This window comes from Kogia breviceps, chromosome 9, assembly GCF_026419965.1.
Source record: "Kogia breviceps isolate mKogBre1 chromosome 9, mKogBre1 haplotype 1, whole genome shotgun sequence".
NCBI lineage: Eukaryota > Metazoa > Chordata > Mammalia > Artiodactyla > Physeteridae > Kogia > Kogia breviceps.
The window spans coordinates 93043297-93058359 of record NC_081318.1 but is presented as its reverse complement, the minus strand read 5'-3'; the positions used below and the strand labels follow the sequence as shown (position 1 = coordinate 93058359).

Below are 15063 nucleotides of genomic sequence, written 5' to 3'. Positions count from 1 at the left end.
GATAAATCTTCAGTATATACTGCTAAGTTAAAGAATCCAGTCCGAGCAGGCTGCACACAGTATGACCCCACTGATGACATTCTGGGAAAGGCAAAGCTACATAGATGACAAGCAGATCATGGGGTGGGGGGTTTGAAGTAGTCCATGTGATACTCTAGGATGGATACCTGTCACTATGCGTTTGTCTAAGCCCATAGACATGTGTAGCCCAAGGGGCCAATCATAATCTATTCAAATTTAGTTATTTATGGTGTAAGAGTGTTGCAGGATGGATTACATAATATGACAGAATCTAACTGTATTAGAAATATGTGGAAACAACTCACTGTAGGGGATGGGGTAAAAGCTGCTGACTTAAGTTACCTTTGGAAATGAATGGAATCTGTAGGCTAAAGGAAAAATGGCCCATATATAAACAGTGGGCTTTATTTTACGAAGTTCTTTCCAGGGTGTAGTAGCTAACAATTCTGAAACCTCTGCACATGTAACGTGGAAAGGAGCAATGCATAGATAAATGGCATGTGGTGGGAGCCAGGCTCCTTGCTGTGGGAGTGCGAAGTTACAGGTACGCAAGGGGAGAGCCTCTGCCTTCATAATCCTGAATCTGGGCTTCCTGGGAGGATGCTGACTGGCCGGGGGGAACACACAGATCTTCACGCTGGGAAGACCCTGCAGACATAGGAACTTCACACCCCATCTTTCCACCCATACCTGCTGGAAACACTCGGCCCTCCATAATCAGTCAACTGCAGCGTTTAAGACATTCTCACCCCTAAGCAGATAAAGGAGCGTGAGGGTGTTGCTTACCCCTAAGCTGTCCCAGAATCTAGGTCCTGCGTGAAGCCAGGTTGGGGGCTCCTGGGCCTCTGAATCCAGGCCCTGGGGGTGGAGCCAGGTTGGGGGCTCCTGGGCCTCTGAATCCAGGCCCTGGGAGTGGAGCCAGGTTGGGGGTTCCTGGGCCTCTGATCAGCAGGTGAGAGGAAGGAGGAAGACCAGTCCTGAGGACAGAGGTGCCGTGAAGTCTGTGAGCCCAGGAGCCCCGATGGGACTCATTCCCAGTGAGGACATGGGCGGGGCCTGCAGTGGTTCTGTGTTCCCCCTGGGCCCTTTGATGAAGCCATGGCAGCACTGGGCCCAGACATCTCCTGGCGGTGTCTCAAACTCTGACACAGTGGTTTTACAAAGGAACAAGAGAATGGAGCTGAGCCCCTGATGGCCACTCCTTTCTGGCTCTGAGTTGTTTCCAACAGGACTGCAGTCACCTGCATTAATCTGCTGTGACCCATCTGCCCCCACTTTGCCTTTCCTCTCCCTCCCTGCGATGATTCCAGTGACATTTCCAGCCCGGACCCCTCTCCCAGGCCAGATGCCTCCGTCCAGTCACTGCACACCCATCTCACCTTGGGGGCTAGCAGGCCCCTCAGAGGACTGGGATCCTGCAGCTCCCCACACCCAGAAGCAGCCCCCCCTTCCCAGGATGCTGAGCCCAGGCACCAGGTGTAACCGAGCAGGACCGTGTGGGGCCTTCCCAGGACAGACCCCCTCCCCCACATCCTCTGCTGTAGCTCCTCTCTGAAGTACCTGGATAACAGTATCTGATGCATGTTTCCTCCACCACCAAGTGGAAGAAATTAACTACTTGCTGATCATGAACAGGTAGCCCCAGAGCTTCTGGTGCCTAAGAATTTATAACATTAACCGCCCGTTACCTCACCATCAATCAGAGAATCGTGCACCAGCTGATCACATACCCTGCGACCCCCCCCTCCTTCACTTGGCCTTTAAAATTGCTTTGCTGAAATCCTTCAGGGAGTTCGGGGTTTTAGAGCACAGGCCACCTGGCCTCCTTGTATTGGCACTTTGACAATTAAGGCTGCACCTTCCTCCACCACACCCCGTGTCAGTAGACTGGCTCTGCTGCACTCGGGCGAGCGGACACACGTTCGGTTCGGTAACACTGGGGCCTCCCAGCCTCCCACTTGCCTTGTGCCCCAGTGACTGTCAGCTCCTCCTCCACAGTCTTGTGGCAGCAAAAACAGAAATGAAGTTTCCCTGCCCTGAGAACAAGGGAAACAAGGGGACAGCGAACAGGCTAGAGAAGAAACATAACCTGGCCTGAAAGAGCTCATCACTCCTTGTTTCACTTTGTCACTCATTTGTAGTAACTAGATTTGTACTTTACAAAGCTAACCTCACTCCCTGACACTATGGAATTTACCTTCGGCACCCATCACCCCTAACTGTGTGTGTTACAGCCCCTGCCTCTCACTCCCTAACCTCATTATGTAACGCACTTAGATTCTATACGCCCCTCATAACAAATCACCCCCTAGTTTTTCATTTCAAAAACAAGGTCACCGGCCGATAAACCAGAGGCAAATAGATGCAATTACCAGTCTGCTGGACCCCAATTACCAGGCGACCTGATGCCAGCTATGACTGTTTTGAAATAATGCAAAGGAAAGGAGGAATGCAAGACCTTCACTACTTTGATCCTTATCCTCTACCCCGGACTGCGGGAGCCCCACATATCTTCCCTGATTCTCAAACAGGGGTGCCCAGTTCTTGAGGTGATAGCCAGCTGTGTCTTCCCTGCTGCCTGGCAGAAAAATAAAGCCATCTTTCTCTTCCTCCAAAACCCCTGTCTCCATATTTCTGTTCAGCCTCGGTGCACAGGGAAGCAGATACTTCGACAATAGTCTGTGGCCAGTTCCCACACTAATTCCCCTCTATGCCCACAGCCATGGCCCAAGCCCGATCTTGTGCCTGGTTCCTCCATCAGGCCTGACAAACCTCCCTGCCCCACGGTGCGTATCACATCCCACCCCAACGTGGACTTTCTGAAGCATAAACGACACTGTGACTCTCTCCCACCTGTAATCCCCCAAAGTTTCCCCACTTTCGCTAGGGTATCTGCTGGGAGAGACATCTGCCAAGACCCTGAGAGTCTCCGGCATCCCCACTAGGCTGCTGGCTCCTGGGTTCCCAGACACTGAGCACCTCAGCAGGCCAGGTGACATGGCAGGAAACCCCAGAACTGCTCACCTCAGGAGGGGGCTGGCACTGCCACTGCCTGATCAGAGAGAGCAGAGAAGGTTTCCCCAGCTGGGATATAAACTCTGCACGAGTGGCCTCTCCTTGAGCCATTACATCACCTCGTATGACTTGAGGGAAGGAAGGACCGAGGCACACTTGGTTCCTAAGGAGGATGGCATAGACTCAGTCATGACCCCCAAATTCACATGCTGAATCCCTAACCCCCAGGACCCCAGGATGTGTCTGTATTTGGAGATGGGATTTTTAAAGAGATGATCAAAGTAAAAATGAGGTCACTAGGGTGGATCTTAATCCAATCGGATTGATGTCCTACAAGAAGAGATTAGGACACAGATAGGCACAGGGGGAGACCCTGTGAGGACCTGGGGAGAAGATGGCTGTCTAAGCACCAAGGAGAGAGGCCTCAGGAGAAGCCAGCGTGCAGACACCTTGATCTCCGACAGCATCCAGGACTGGGAGATAGGCCTGTTATTCAAGCTGCCCAGTCTGTGGTACTTGTTACTGTGGTCCCGAGCAGACTCACAGGGTAACTCAGGGCTCAGACTGGACAGAGCCCACTCTCCACCCCCCTGTACCTGAGTTACAGGAGCCCCAGGCACTGAGGAGGGGGTCCCTGAGGAGGCACAAGGTAGAAGATGCTAGGCATTAACACGACTGCATTCACGTTAAACGTGCCTGAAGTCCATTCACGTGAGATGGTTTTGTCCTGCATGTACATCGGTACCTTCAGTCTGAACCGCAGACCTTTGGCTTCACCACCTCCACTGTGAGCATTAGCTTCACCTGCTGTGGACCGTCTCCTATAGGATTTCCAGAACCACAAAACATCGAAGCTTCACAGAAACCATAATCTGTGCGCTAGTGTCTGGGAGACCTTCACAACAGAGCCGCACAGCTGCCCATCAGAACCCATTTCCCTTTTTCCTGTACAGAGCTACCCTGCATCTCCCAGCCTTCCCACCCCTTACAGCTGGGGCGCAGTGTCTCGTGTTACCAAGGGGAAGGGGTGGAGGTGTTGAGGGCCTTGCCCAGCCTGCATCCTAGGACGGAGGGCACGATGCCCCCGTGGTCACCCCACCCTGCTGGTTGAAGCCCTCACCTGGAAGCAGGGAGGAGAAACAAAGGGGGGGGGGCAGAGCCTGGGACCTGACACCCACCTGCCCTGGACTCTCACAGGAAGGGGACAGAGACATCTTGAGCTTCAGCCCAGTTTTGGAAGACACTTTGTTCCAGCAACAAACTTTGCCTTAAAAGCCAAGGTGCTTTACAAACCCCTCCCCAGCTGTCACAGAAAGTCAGGCTTAATCTCATCACACTTTTCTCAAAGCCCAGCTCACGCTGAGACCACCTCTCAGGTGATGGTGCTTCAGAGCAGCCCCTTTAAAATATCCCTGGATTTCAGCTCTCCCAGCCCTGCCTTCAGTTTAAGCGAGAAGTTTCCTTGACAACCTTGACAAACCTGCTCAGTTTCCTTAACAACCAAGCTTCGCAATCTCCCAAACTCTTCTCCTTCAAACATTCCTATTCTAGGCTTGATGAGCCTAAAGTGACAGTGCTGTCATCACGTGCCAGAGTGACTCCTCCAAGCCCGTAGTTACTGGTTACATGATGCTATTGATGATGAAATCCCAGAAGAGCCAGCTTTGCAATATAACCATTTCTGGACTCAGCACTGGGTCCCTTTCCACGGACAGAGTGGAGGGACTGTTTCCATGGGCCCCGTGGTGGAAGAGCTCACCTAATGCAGCCAGGATTTCATCCTTCCCAGGTGATTCCAGGGTCCTCATTCTCCCCAGACCCCCACCCACATGGCTGCTGGCTGCTCTCTGTGCCAGTCTATACGGGACCTTGGTAATCTCCTAAAATGAGGGTTATTTTATACACAGGTGATGGGTTGAATGCTGGCCCCAAAAGATGTGCCCCCCAGAACACAGGAACGGGACCATATCTGGGGAAAGCGTCTTTGTATATGTAGTTAAGGATCTCGAGGTGAGGTCATCTTGGGTTAGGATGGCCCTCAATCCAATTGAGAGAGTCCTTAGGAGACAAAAGAGGAGAAACACAGACAGAGAGGAGGAGCCACGTGAAGGCAGAGGCAGAGACGGGAGGGCTGTAGCCGCAAGCCTGGGGATGCCTGGAGCCCCCCAAAGCTGGAAAAGGCAGGAAGAGCCCTATCCTGGAGCCTCTGGAGGGACTTCCATCCTGCAACACCTGGATCTCAGATGTTTGGTCTCCAGGACTGGGGGAGGATGAATTCCTGTTGTTTTAAACCACCCAGCTTGGGGTCATTTGTTACAGAAGCTACAGAACAGTCACACGGACCCTGCTCTGTAGGATCCTGGAAGTGCGGGTCTCATTAAAGGCCAGCAGAGGCTGGGTTACAGAACCCTTAGAGTTAGCACTGGGCCCCAGAAATTCTAAAGCAGTGCCTGGACACCAGACCGTTGAGGGGTCAGTCGGAAGCCCATCCCTAAGGGTGCCGGCTGCACGCGGCCTCCCCAGGTTTTTATGCCTGTACAAGTTGGGGATAAGTATTTCCATCCCGATTCAGGACCTCTGATATCACCGTTCACGTTGCTAATGAAGAACCCACTAGTTACACAGAGGAAAACCCTATCAGGACACTTGCTCCAGTTGTAAACAATTCTGAAGTTGGTCAGAGGTGGGGAATCATCTCCCATGCAGCCAGCAGCCCCCCCGCAAGGAGCGTCCTCATTACAAAGCTGGGGGACCGTGCCGAGGCGTCCCTGAGTAAACGTGAGCTGACCCCCAGGCCAGCTGCTGCTGAACTGTTCCCACCCTTCCCAGGTAGAACACCTGAATGTGTGCAAGGACTTGGAAACCTAGAGGAAAGGCCGTGGAGCCACACCAGCCACAGCACGCAGGCCGACGTGGGGCCTGCAGGCCAGCCAGGATGGTCCTGGCCCCGGGCGCTCTTCTGGAAGCTTTCCATCTCCCTGCCTGACGTACCCCTCCTGTCCGGCCCCCACTGCTTTTTTCCTTCCTCACCTCTGCCCGGGGAGAAATTCCAGCGGCAGGTATGGGTGACACATCCTCTTCTTTAGCAGGTGGCAGCCCGGCAACTCCTGCAGAAAGTCCAGCAGAGCCCCACTCACACCGGGCCACCCACAGAGCCCTACTCCCTCCCACCAGCCCAGCCCCGAGACTGCTGACGGGACAGAGAATATGGCATCAGGCAGAGCTGCAGGGGCTCTTGCTGCCTGGAGCGGTGTTTATACTGACCTCAGCTCAGGTACACCTGGGGAGGGCGGGCCGGCTGCGTCAGGCTGCCCAGGCCAGACAATCCTCGCCCCTCAGGGCCTCACAGTTGCAGAAAATGGACCTTGCTGCACCGGTCAGTTCCAAGGAACAGGTGTGGCATCCTGAGGGTCAGGATAGACAAGGGGCTGCAGCCCTGGCTTGTTTTCTAATCATTTTATCTGGCCCATGAGTGGGAGACAACTTCAAGAAGACCCTCTCCTAATGAGAGGAACCCAGGAGTCAGGGAGAAGAGGGGTGGTGGGTGGAGACAGAGGCCTGGTGCCCCGGCTGCAGTGCAAGTCTCTGGAAGACCAGGCGAAGGGAGGCCACACAGAGTAACGCCCAGGGTCACAGACCTGTCGGAGCTGCTGTTTGTTAGTTCAAGTCCTGCTCTGAGGTTCTCTGTGTCAGCTCTGAGTGACAGGTGAGATGGGGGTGCTCTGCAATGAGGGCTATGTGCACGGTTCCTGTGTGCCCAGCCCTGCCGTGGTACCTGCACAGGGGTGTTCCGTATCCAAGGAGGGGCCTGACCACAAGAGCCCCGTGGGCTGCTGGGTAGCTGCACAGGTGAGCTCCATATCCTGGGAGGGGCCTGACCACGAGGGCCCCGTGGGCTGCTGGGTAGCTGCACAGGTGAGCTCCATATCCTGGGAGGGGCCTGACCATGAGAGCCCCGTGGGCTGCTGGGTACCTGCCCAGGTGAGCTCCATATCCTGGGAGGGACCTGACCACGAGAGCCCCGTGGGCTGCTGGGTACCTGCCCAAGTGAGCTGTATATCCTGCAAGGGGCCTGACCACGGGAGCCCCGTGGGCTGCTGGGGAACTGGTAAAGATGTCAGGACAGTCAGTGAAGCCACTGAGGATATACATCCAGTAGTTCCTAATTCCTACACCCTGCTGGTCATTCTACCATCCACCAGGATATGGTATTCTGTATTAGACTTACATGTTGCTTTCTTCTGTATTCCATTAGTCCCAGAGGTCACAGAAATTTTGGCTTGTGATTGGCAGGACTCAACATACAACAAAGACAATACTGCTGGGACCGTCCTGTCCCAAGGGTTCAAAAATTCCCACACCACCTTTGGAGAAACTTAACTAAAACCTCAAAGATCTACCTCTGGAGAAGGGAACCCTCCTTCAATATGCAGACAACATTCTGATCACCAGCCCTACTAAGGAGGCCTCTGAACTACCTAGCCAATAAAGGATAGAAGGTGTCCAAGAAAAAGGCTCAAATATCACAGACTAAGGTGACCTGCCTGGGCTTCATTCTCACAGAAGGTCGGAGAAGCCCATCCCAGGAAAGAGAAGAAGCCATTTGCAGCCTTACCCCTTCTAAAACTAGAAGACAGCTTAAGGGTTCCTGGGGAGGTCGGGGTTTGCTGCATCTGGATCCCTAGCTACAGTCTAATAGTTGGGCCTCTATATGAAACATTGAAAGGAAAAGATGATGATCCGTTCGAATAGAATGCAGAAGCGGTCTTTCAAGAATGGAAAGAGCAGTTAATTCAGACCCTTGCTCTGGACCTCCCGAATTTAGCTAAACCCTTTAACCTTTACATTCCCGGTAGAAGGTGAATCGTCCTTGGAGTATTAGTGCAAAAACTGGGACCACTTGAAATGGAACAATGCAAGAATGCCCTCCAGGTAGGAGAAAGTACGGTCACCAAGGGCTTGGCCCGCCGCCCCATCCGGCCAGGATACTGGGGGTATCTAAAAACCTGGAAATCAGCAGCCCGCAAGGCCAGCTCCCTCCTAAGGGAAAAGGACCGCACGCGGTGAACCTAACCACCCACCATGCCCTGAAGTTGCAGGGGTCGCTCCGTGGGCACACTGACCTCGAGTGAGGAAACCCTCCAACTCCAACCTCCAGAGGGACAACCGGGGGCAACGGGTCCCCATGATGACTCGTGTGACCATCACTTGACGTGGATCTTCTCTCAGAAAACAAGAGCGTGCCCCCAAAGAGCAGACTACTGCTTGCAGGACTTACTGCACCCAGAGCGGAGCTAATAAGCTTGGCGGGGGAACCGTAAATAACGCTGTCACCATAGAAAAGCCTAAAGACAGCGCGGTGACGGTGGCCGATGAGACCGGCTGGACTCCTGGCTACTTGAAAAGGCCGTTGACTCAGTGGCCGTCATGGGTCTGGATCACCACCGGCCCTGGACTGTCTGGGAGTTGAGCAGGCACGGTTCTGACACCTGGTGCTGTTTGTACGTTAATTCAGGGGCCTAACTGAAGAAAGCGCAGACTACTGGTCAGAGCATCTAGGCTGGCAGAAACCATCAGCCTAAGGTGGCCGAACAAATGTGGGCGGGGTACAACCGGCTCCCCCAGCGTCTCTGCGCATCTCTTTCCTGCACCCTTAAAGGTCATTAGAATCTATAACACTTCAAATGCTGGGGCTCAGGCAGAGGAGGAGTGAGGGAGGAGCCCTGGGGACAATCAGCATCACCTGGAGGCTGCTGGGGAGAAGTTCTGCCCCTCCCCCCGGGTATGAGGACTCCCTACTCAGCACGAAGCAGTTACAGAAGCGGGGTCTGCACCCTCAGCGCCTCAACAATGAGGAATGGGACAAAAGGCAGAGGAGGGGTTTCTCACCAGCAGAGCCCATTAAAAATTCCTGGGAGATCAACATAGAATCTGGGCAATAAAATAAAGTCTAACCTTTATTCCTTTGTGCTTTGTCTAATTTCACTTGCTCCTAGGTTTCCACATGCAGAGGTCCCACAGCCGGCACTTCAGGACCTATTTCCTGGTGCAAAATGGCTGGGCCGACACCTCAGCTCGCGGGGCCCCGTGCAGACTCCGCGACATGGAGCCTGAGCTCCAGCCAACCCGGCCCTCGAGAGCTCCGCCCCTTCCGTCCCGCTGACTCTGCCGGGATCCCTACACAGCAGCCCGGCCCACAGCCCACGGGGGAGCGCACGCTCTCACCTCTCCGTTCCCTGATCAGAATATAAAGCTTCCTTTGCTTCTGAACCAAACTCAGTCTTGTTCTCTTGGCTCCAATGACACGGGGCAGGGGACCCTTGTTGGGGCCCACTCTGCAGGATCAGTGACAGAAATTGAGAACATTGTAACTTCAAAGAACAGATGTGTGAGCCAAACTGTAATTAACCTAGAGCAGTGTATAAGGCTTGGGTAAAATAAGATGTTTCCAACACTTCCATTTGATATTTCCATCACTTTAGTTAAGCAAATTCAGTGAAGGGGTTTGTCTTATTTTTCAGGTCAACATTAGAGAAATGAAGTGATTTCTTTCCAAGGGTGTACATCTAATAATCTTGGCTGAAGCTTCAATATTGTTTTGAACGCCTTTCCATTGAAAATGATACCTCTCTTTCGGCTCCCCCATTTCTGAGAAGCATAAAACCTTATAAGTTTTTATTACCAAAGGGGAAAGGTTCAGGGAGGGATAAATTAACAGTTTGGGATTAACACGTACACACTGCTATGTATAAAATAGATCATCAGCACAGAACTACTGTATAGCACAGGGAACTACACTCAATATTTTGTAATAACCTATAAGTGGAAATAATCTGAAAACGAATAGATATTTTTATTGACATCATCTATCAATGACAGATAAAATGTAACCTAAGGGAGGCCGATGGTCAGCACTTCTGACCCTGAAGACTTCAATCATCTTAAGTTCGGACTCTGCCTACTGCCCAAGGCCCTTAATGAACATACGTGTAGCCGTAGCGTAAAATTCCCCAGTTTGGGGGTCGGGGAGACACTGATTTGGAAACATCCCTGGTGTTCTCTTACCATGCACGGGACGCTTCCTACAACTAAAACATGCCTGTGACACCCAGAAGGTGGTACACCGTTTGGTCGGGAAGAGTTTGGAAAAAGCATCTCATCTCCTCATCTCCTGGTAGTCGGGTTCACCCCTCCAGCGTCTTTCCTAACAATCTCCCCACCTGGGGATGTCAGCACCTTCAACATCCTGCTGCGCACAGTTTGTAATTTGTCCAGAGGATGAAGCGGAAGGATGACAAACAATGAGAGAAAAGTCCTAGGTGTTCGGACAGGCACATGTCACTCTAATTTCCAATCAGGGAGACGAATTGACCAAAGGCTAAGATTGCCCATGGAAAAAGAATACGGCTTGAGGAAACCCCACTGTTTTGTGGCCAGTTCCCAAAAACACAAGTTGAAAAATAGAGCTCACGATCACTAAAATTCACGAAACTGCAGAGTTGAAAATATCTATCATTGAAAAATGTCTTGAGGGAAGTCACCGAAAAGGAATTGTAAGCAAGGGAGAATGGCAGGAAAGGGATTTGAAGAGGTAGAAAGGACTCGCCATGAAAGCACAAAAAAAGGCGCTGAACATCGCCAATGGTGCAGTTAGCCAAAAAGGGCGTATGCTTTTTTCCTGAATATATTCAAGAAAAGGGCATACACCATTTTTAGCCAACCAAACAGGTGGGCATTGCAAATCAATACTACAAAAGGTATCACTTCGCATCAGTCAGAAGAGCCATCCTCATAAAGTGTAAATACCAGAAATTCAGGACAGGGCGAGGAGAGAAGGGAGCCCTGTGAGGCTGATAGTGGAAATGTAAATTGCCAACGGGCACACTGAAGAAGTGTACTGTGTTTACTAAAACATCTAAACAAATGAGCTACAGAGCATAGGGCCCTTGCACTCATGGGCGAATATCTTGGGAAAGACAAAAATCGACAGGACACAGGCACCCCAACGTTTACCGCCTCTCTGTTTAAAAGAGCCTCGACTTGGATAAAACCTAAATACACCTGGAAGGAAAAAATGGATAAAAGAGATGTGGTACGTATGTAGAGTGGAATATAACTCAGCCAGGAAATCAATGAAATAAGGCCAGTTGCATCAACTCAGGAGGAGTTATGTAAGATCATTCTAGGTAACATAAGTCAGAAAGAAAAAGACACATATCATAAGATATAACTTAAAGGTAGAATCAACAATGGCTACACATGAAATAAATTACAAAACAGAAACATAGTCAAATATGTAGAAAACACACATAAGGCTGCTAAAAGGGAAAGGTGGGGAGGGGTGAGGCATTATCCAGGAGGTTGAAATTAGCAAAGATACCGTTCCAAATACCAAATTGATAATAGACAAGGTCTACATGGTACCTCAAAGAACTGAACTCAGCACACTCAAGTCACCAGAAAAAGTTATGTAAGGTAAGGACCTGAAAAAGAATTTATTGATGTCTGTTTCTACGTGAATCAAGTGGATGTAGAACAGCAACAAACAGCATTGAAAATCAGCTGTAACCAATATAATAATAATAAAAAAGACAGTGACAGACATAAAGACCCTTATAACTTTTGCTCAGGGGCTGTGATGCAACATGGATTGAACACATCTAGACACACAGCAGGATGAGACATAAGGCTGGACACTCTTGGGACTGAGAGGATTGGTGAGGTTGAGTGAGCAAATGCAGATCCTTTAAAGTAATACTGCGTACTACCCATTCCTTGGGTCCCAACTCTCCATGTTCAAGGGAATCTTCCTATAGCTAAAAGATGCATGGGAAGCCCAGAGGATGGTACACCGTGTGATCATGAAAGGTTTCTACAAAGCACCTCATTTTTCATCTCCTGGTGCTCGGGTTCACCATTCCAGCCGCTTTACTAACAATCTCCCCACTTGGAGAGTCAGCACCTTTAACCTCCTGTTTCGCACAGTTTGCAATATGTGCGGAGGATGAACGGGAAGAGGGGGAACCAATGAGAGACTAGCTGTAGGTGTTTGGACAGGCACATGTCACTCTAATTTCCCATCACGAAGAAGAATTAACCAAACGCTCAGCCTCACGCCCCGGAACCAGAATAGGGCCTGAAGCGATCCTGTGGTTTTCCGGCCAGCTAACAAAAAAAGCGAGTTGAAACATGGAACTCAGGGGCACTGCAACTCACAAACCTACACAGTTATAAATGACAACTTCCTTCCAAAAATACATTGAGTTAAGGGAACGAAGAGAATTTGAAAGTAAGGCAGAATTGCAGGAAACAGATTTCAAGAGGTAGATCGGACTGGCCCTGACAGCACATGAAAAGCGGCAGAACGTGGACAATGATGCAGTTGGCCAAAAAGGGCGAATGCGTTCTTTCCTGAATATATTCAGGTAAAAACGCATATGTCCTTTTTGGCCAACCAAGCAAGCGGGCAATGCAAATCAGCACTACAAAAAGTCTGACTTCCCTCCGGTCAAAACGGCCATCCGAAAAAAGTGTAAAAACCACAAATGCAGGACAGGCCATGGAGAACAAGGGAACCTTGTTATGCTGACGTGCGGGATGAAAATTGCCGACAGACACTCTGCAAAAGTGTATGGTGTTTCCTAAAACATCTAAAAAACAGAGCTACAGAGCATAGGGCACTTCCACTCATGGGCGTATATCTTGCGAAGACTAAAAATCAACAAGACACAGGCACCCCAAAGCTTAGGCCTGCTCTGTTTACAAGATCCTCGACTTCGGTACACGTTCAATATCCCAGGAAAGAGCAAAATGGATACAGAAGTTGTGGAACTTATGTACAATGGAATATCACTCAGCCATGAAATCAATGTCATAAGGCTAGTAGCAGCATAATGAGTGGCTTTAGGTACAATAATTCGAAGTGAAATAGGGCACACAGAAAAAGAAACATCATGACATATCACTTATAGAGGGAATGTAAACATGGCTACACATGAACTGAACTAAAACAGAACAGAGTCACACAAATAGAAAAAACACTTACGCCTGCTTCAGGGGAAAGGTGATTTGGGGTTATTCATAAAACAAGACTTTGAAATTAGCACAGATACCGTTCCAAAAACAAATATGTAGTAGACAAGACCTACTCCTTGCTCAATGAACGGGACTCAACAGCTCCTATTCATCGCAGAAGAAAAATTCCAGCCCTTGATTCTCAGGAGCTCTGAGGGCTACCTGTGATGTAAACTTAACTCACCTGGCACAGGGGGGCCATCCCTGGTTTCACATCACCATGATCTCAGGCACAAATCTCCTTGTTTTTCCATTTTGTCTTTCAGTTACTTGTTCAAACAACTGCACAAATATGACAAAGATATAAAATCAGGCATCTTCTGCCCCAGTGCCTACTAATAAATGATTTTCTGCCACTTTAATGATAAAGATAGAACATTTCAACATTCTGCTGCCCTTATTATTTGTCATTTTTGTTGATATTTCTATTGAATATTCTTTCAATATTTTAACAATGGAACATTTATTTAGGCTGTTCCAGACCCAGCCTTTAGTGGTAAAGGTTTTGTTGTTATATTTCTATTATGTTTCCTTTTAAAATCATTATCCTATTTAACTGGATTAACTCAATTCTATAGGCATTTATCTTATGATATTGATGACATTAATACATAGAGGGCAGTAGTACAAGTTGATTGTACTCGAGAGCCTCTATTAGCACAGTTAAGTATAAATATTATCTATACGTAAACCAAAGTACATGCCAAGTGAGATTCTCCGACTCTTTTTCACTGTCTGCCCCTAAAGCCTGTGAGAAATGGAATATTTCTTGCCATCTCAGTAAACCTGCAAATCCAGAATGCAGGCCCCAGAGAGCTGAGGTGCATATCAACGGAAGGAATTCGGTGAGCCCAACTCTGGCATCTGCCTATGAAAAGGAAAGCCCTGCATTCCTCACCTTGGGAGAGCTGGTTTTCCTTAGCTGACAATCACCTTTTCACGTCCCCCAACACCTGCGCCAGCCCCCCGCCCTGTCCCCTCCCCCCGGTACTTTAGCTCAGGGAGGAAGGGGCGCAGAGGGGCTCGGCTGAATAAGAGGCCTGCGAGCCTCGGGAGGAACTTTCGGGCGCTTTCCCCGCCGTCGGGAGGAGGGGTGCTGACGCTGCGGCCGGACCCTGCGCCTCCCTTGCCCGTGTCCCCTCAGACCGCTCAGGCCGCCCCCTCTCCACGGCCCTAGGCCCCGCGAGCCAGGCCGAGGGCAGGGCCGAGAGGAGGGGCCGAAGTTCCCTGGGACCAGACCCCGGCGCCGCTCGTTCTGAACAGCAGCGGCGGGTGGCAGCGAACCCCTGCCCCTCAGAAGCTGCTCTTGCCCTGCCGCCCGGGCACCGGACTCACGTACCCGGCCCGCCGTCCCGAAGTCTGTCGCGGCTTCGGCCGCCGGGGCCCCTCCGCAGCCGGCAGCCTCAGTGAGGCCGCCCTCCCCACGGGCCCCGTGGCAGCTCCGTGACGGCGGAGGGAAGAGACCCCGAGCGGGGAGTTCCAGCTCTGCGGAAACGCGGGCTCTGTTCTGGGCGCAGCGGGTGGGGCCGCTCTGCCCCGAGGCCTTCCGGGAGGGAGCGGGGCGCCAGGAGAGGAGCCGCCACGAGCGCAGGGCCCTGTCGGGGGTCCTGGAGGGGCGGCCCGGCCTGGGAGCCCCGCCCACTGTGGCCGCAGCGCAGACCTTTTTCCTGGAATCCTACACAAAATGTCGGAAAGATCCACGGTCTACAGTAAATGTTCACAAATGATTGTTGCTGCTGTGCTTACTATCGTATTAAACGTGTGAACTCCATAAAACACTTGAAGTTAAAAGTTAACTATGAATTTTTACCTTGCCTTATTATGTCTCTGCTATTCACAATTGTCGTTAATGAATCAGAGACTGTGGCATCACTAGTTAAAAATGAGCTTGTTAAAAAAATAGAACTCAGGCCCACCGGACCTACTGTATCAGAATCTGCAATTTTACAATCT

At 50.7% G+C, this 15063-nt stretch overlaps 1 long non-coding RNA gene across 2 annotated transcripts in view; it reads right to left on the bottom strand.

The window, feature by feature from the left end:
* Positions 1 to 14726, bottom strand: part of LOC136794800 (uncharacterized) — a 39003-nt gene extending 24277 nt beyond the window's left edge. For both annotated transcript variants that reach the window (XR_010842013.1, XR_010842012.1), the window contains exon 1: positions 14450 to 14726. This is a non-coding gene — a long non-coding RNA (uncharacterized lncRNA). The remainder of the gene's footprint in view (positions 1 to 14449) is intronic.
* Between the last annotated feature and the right edge of the window lie 337 nt (positions 14727 to 15063).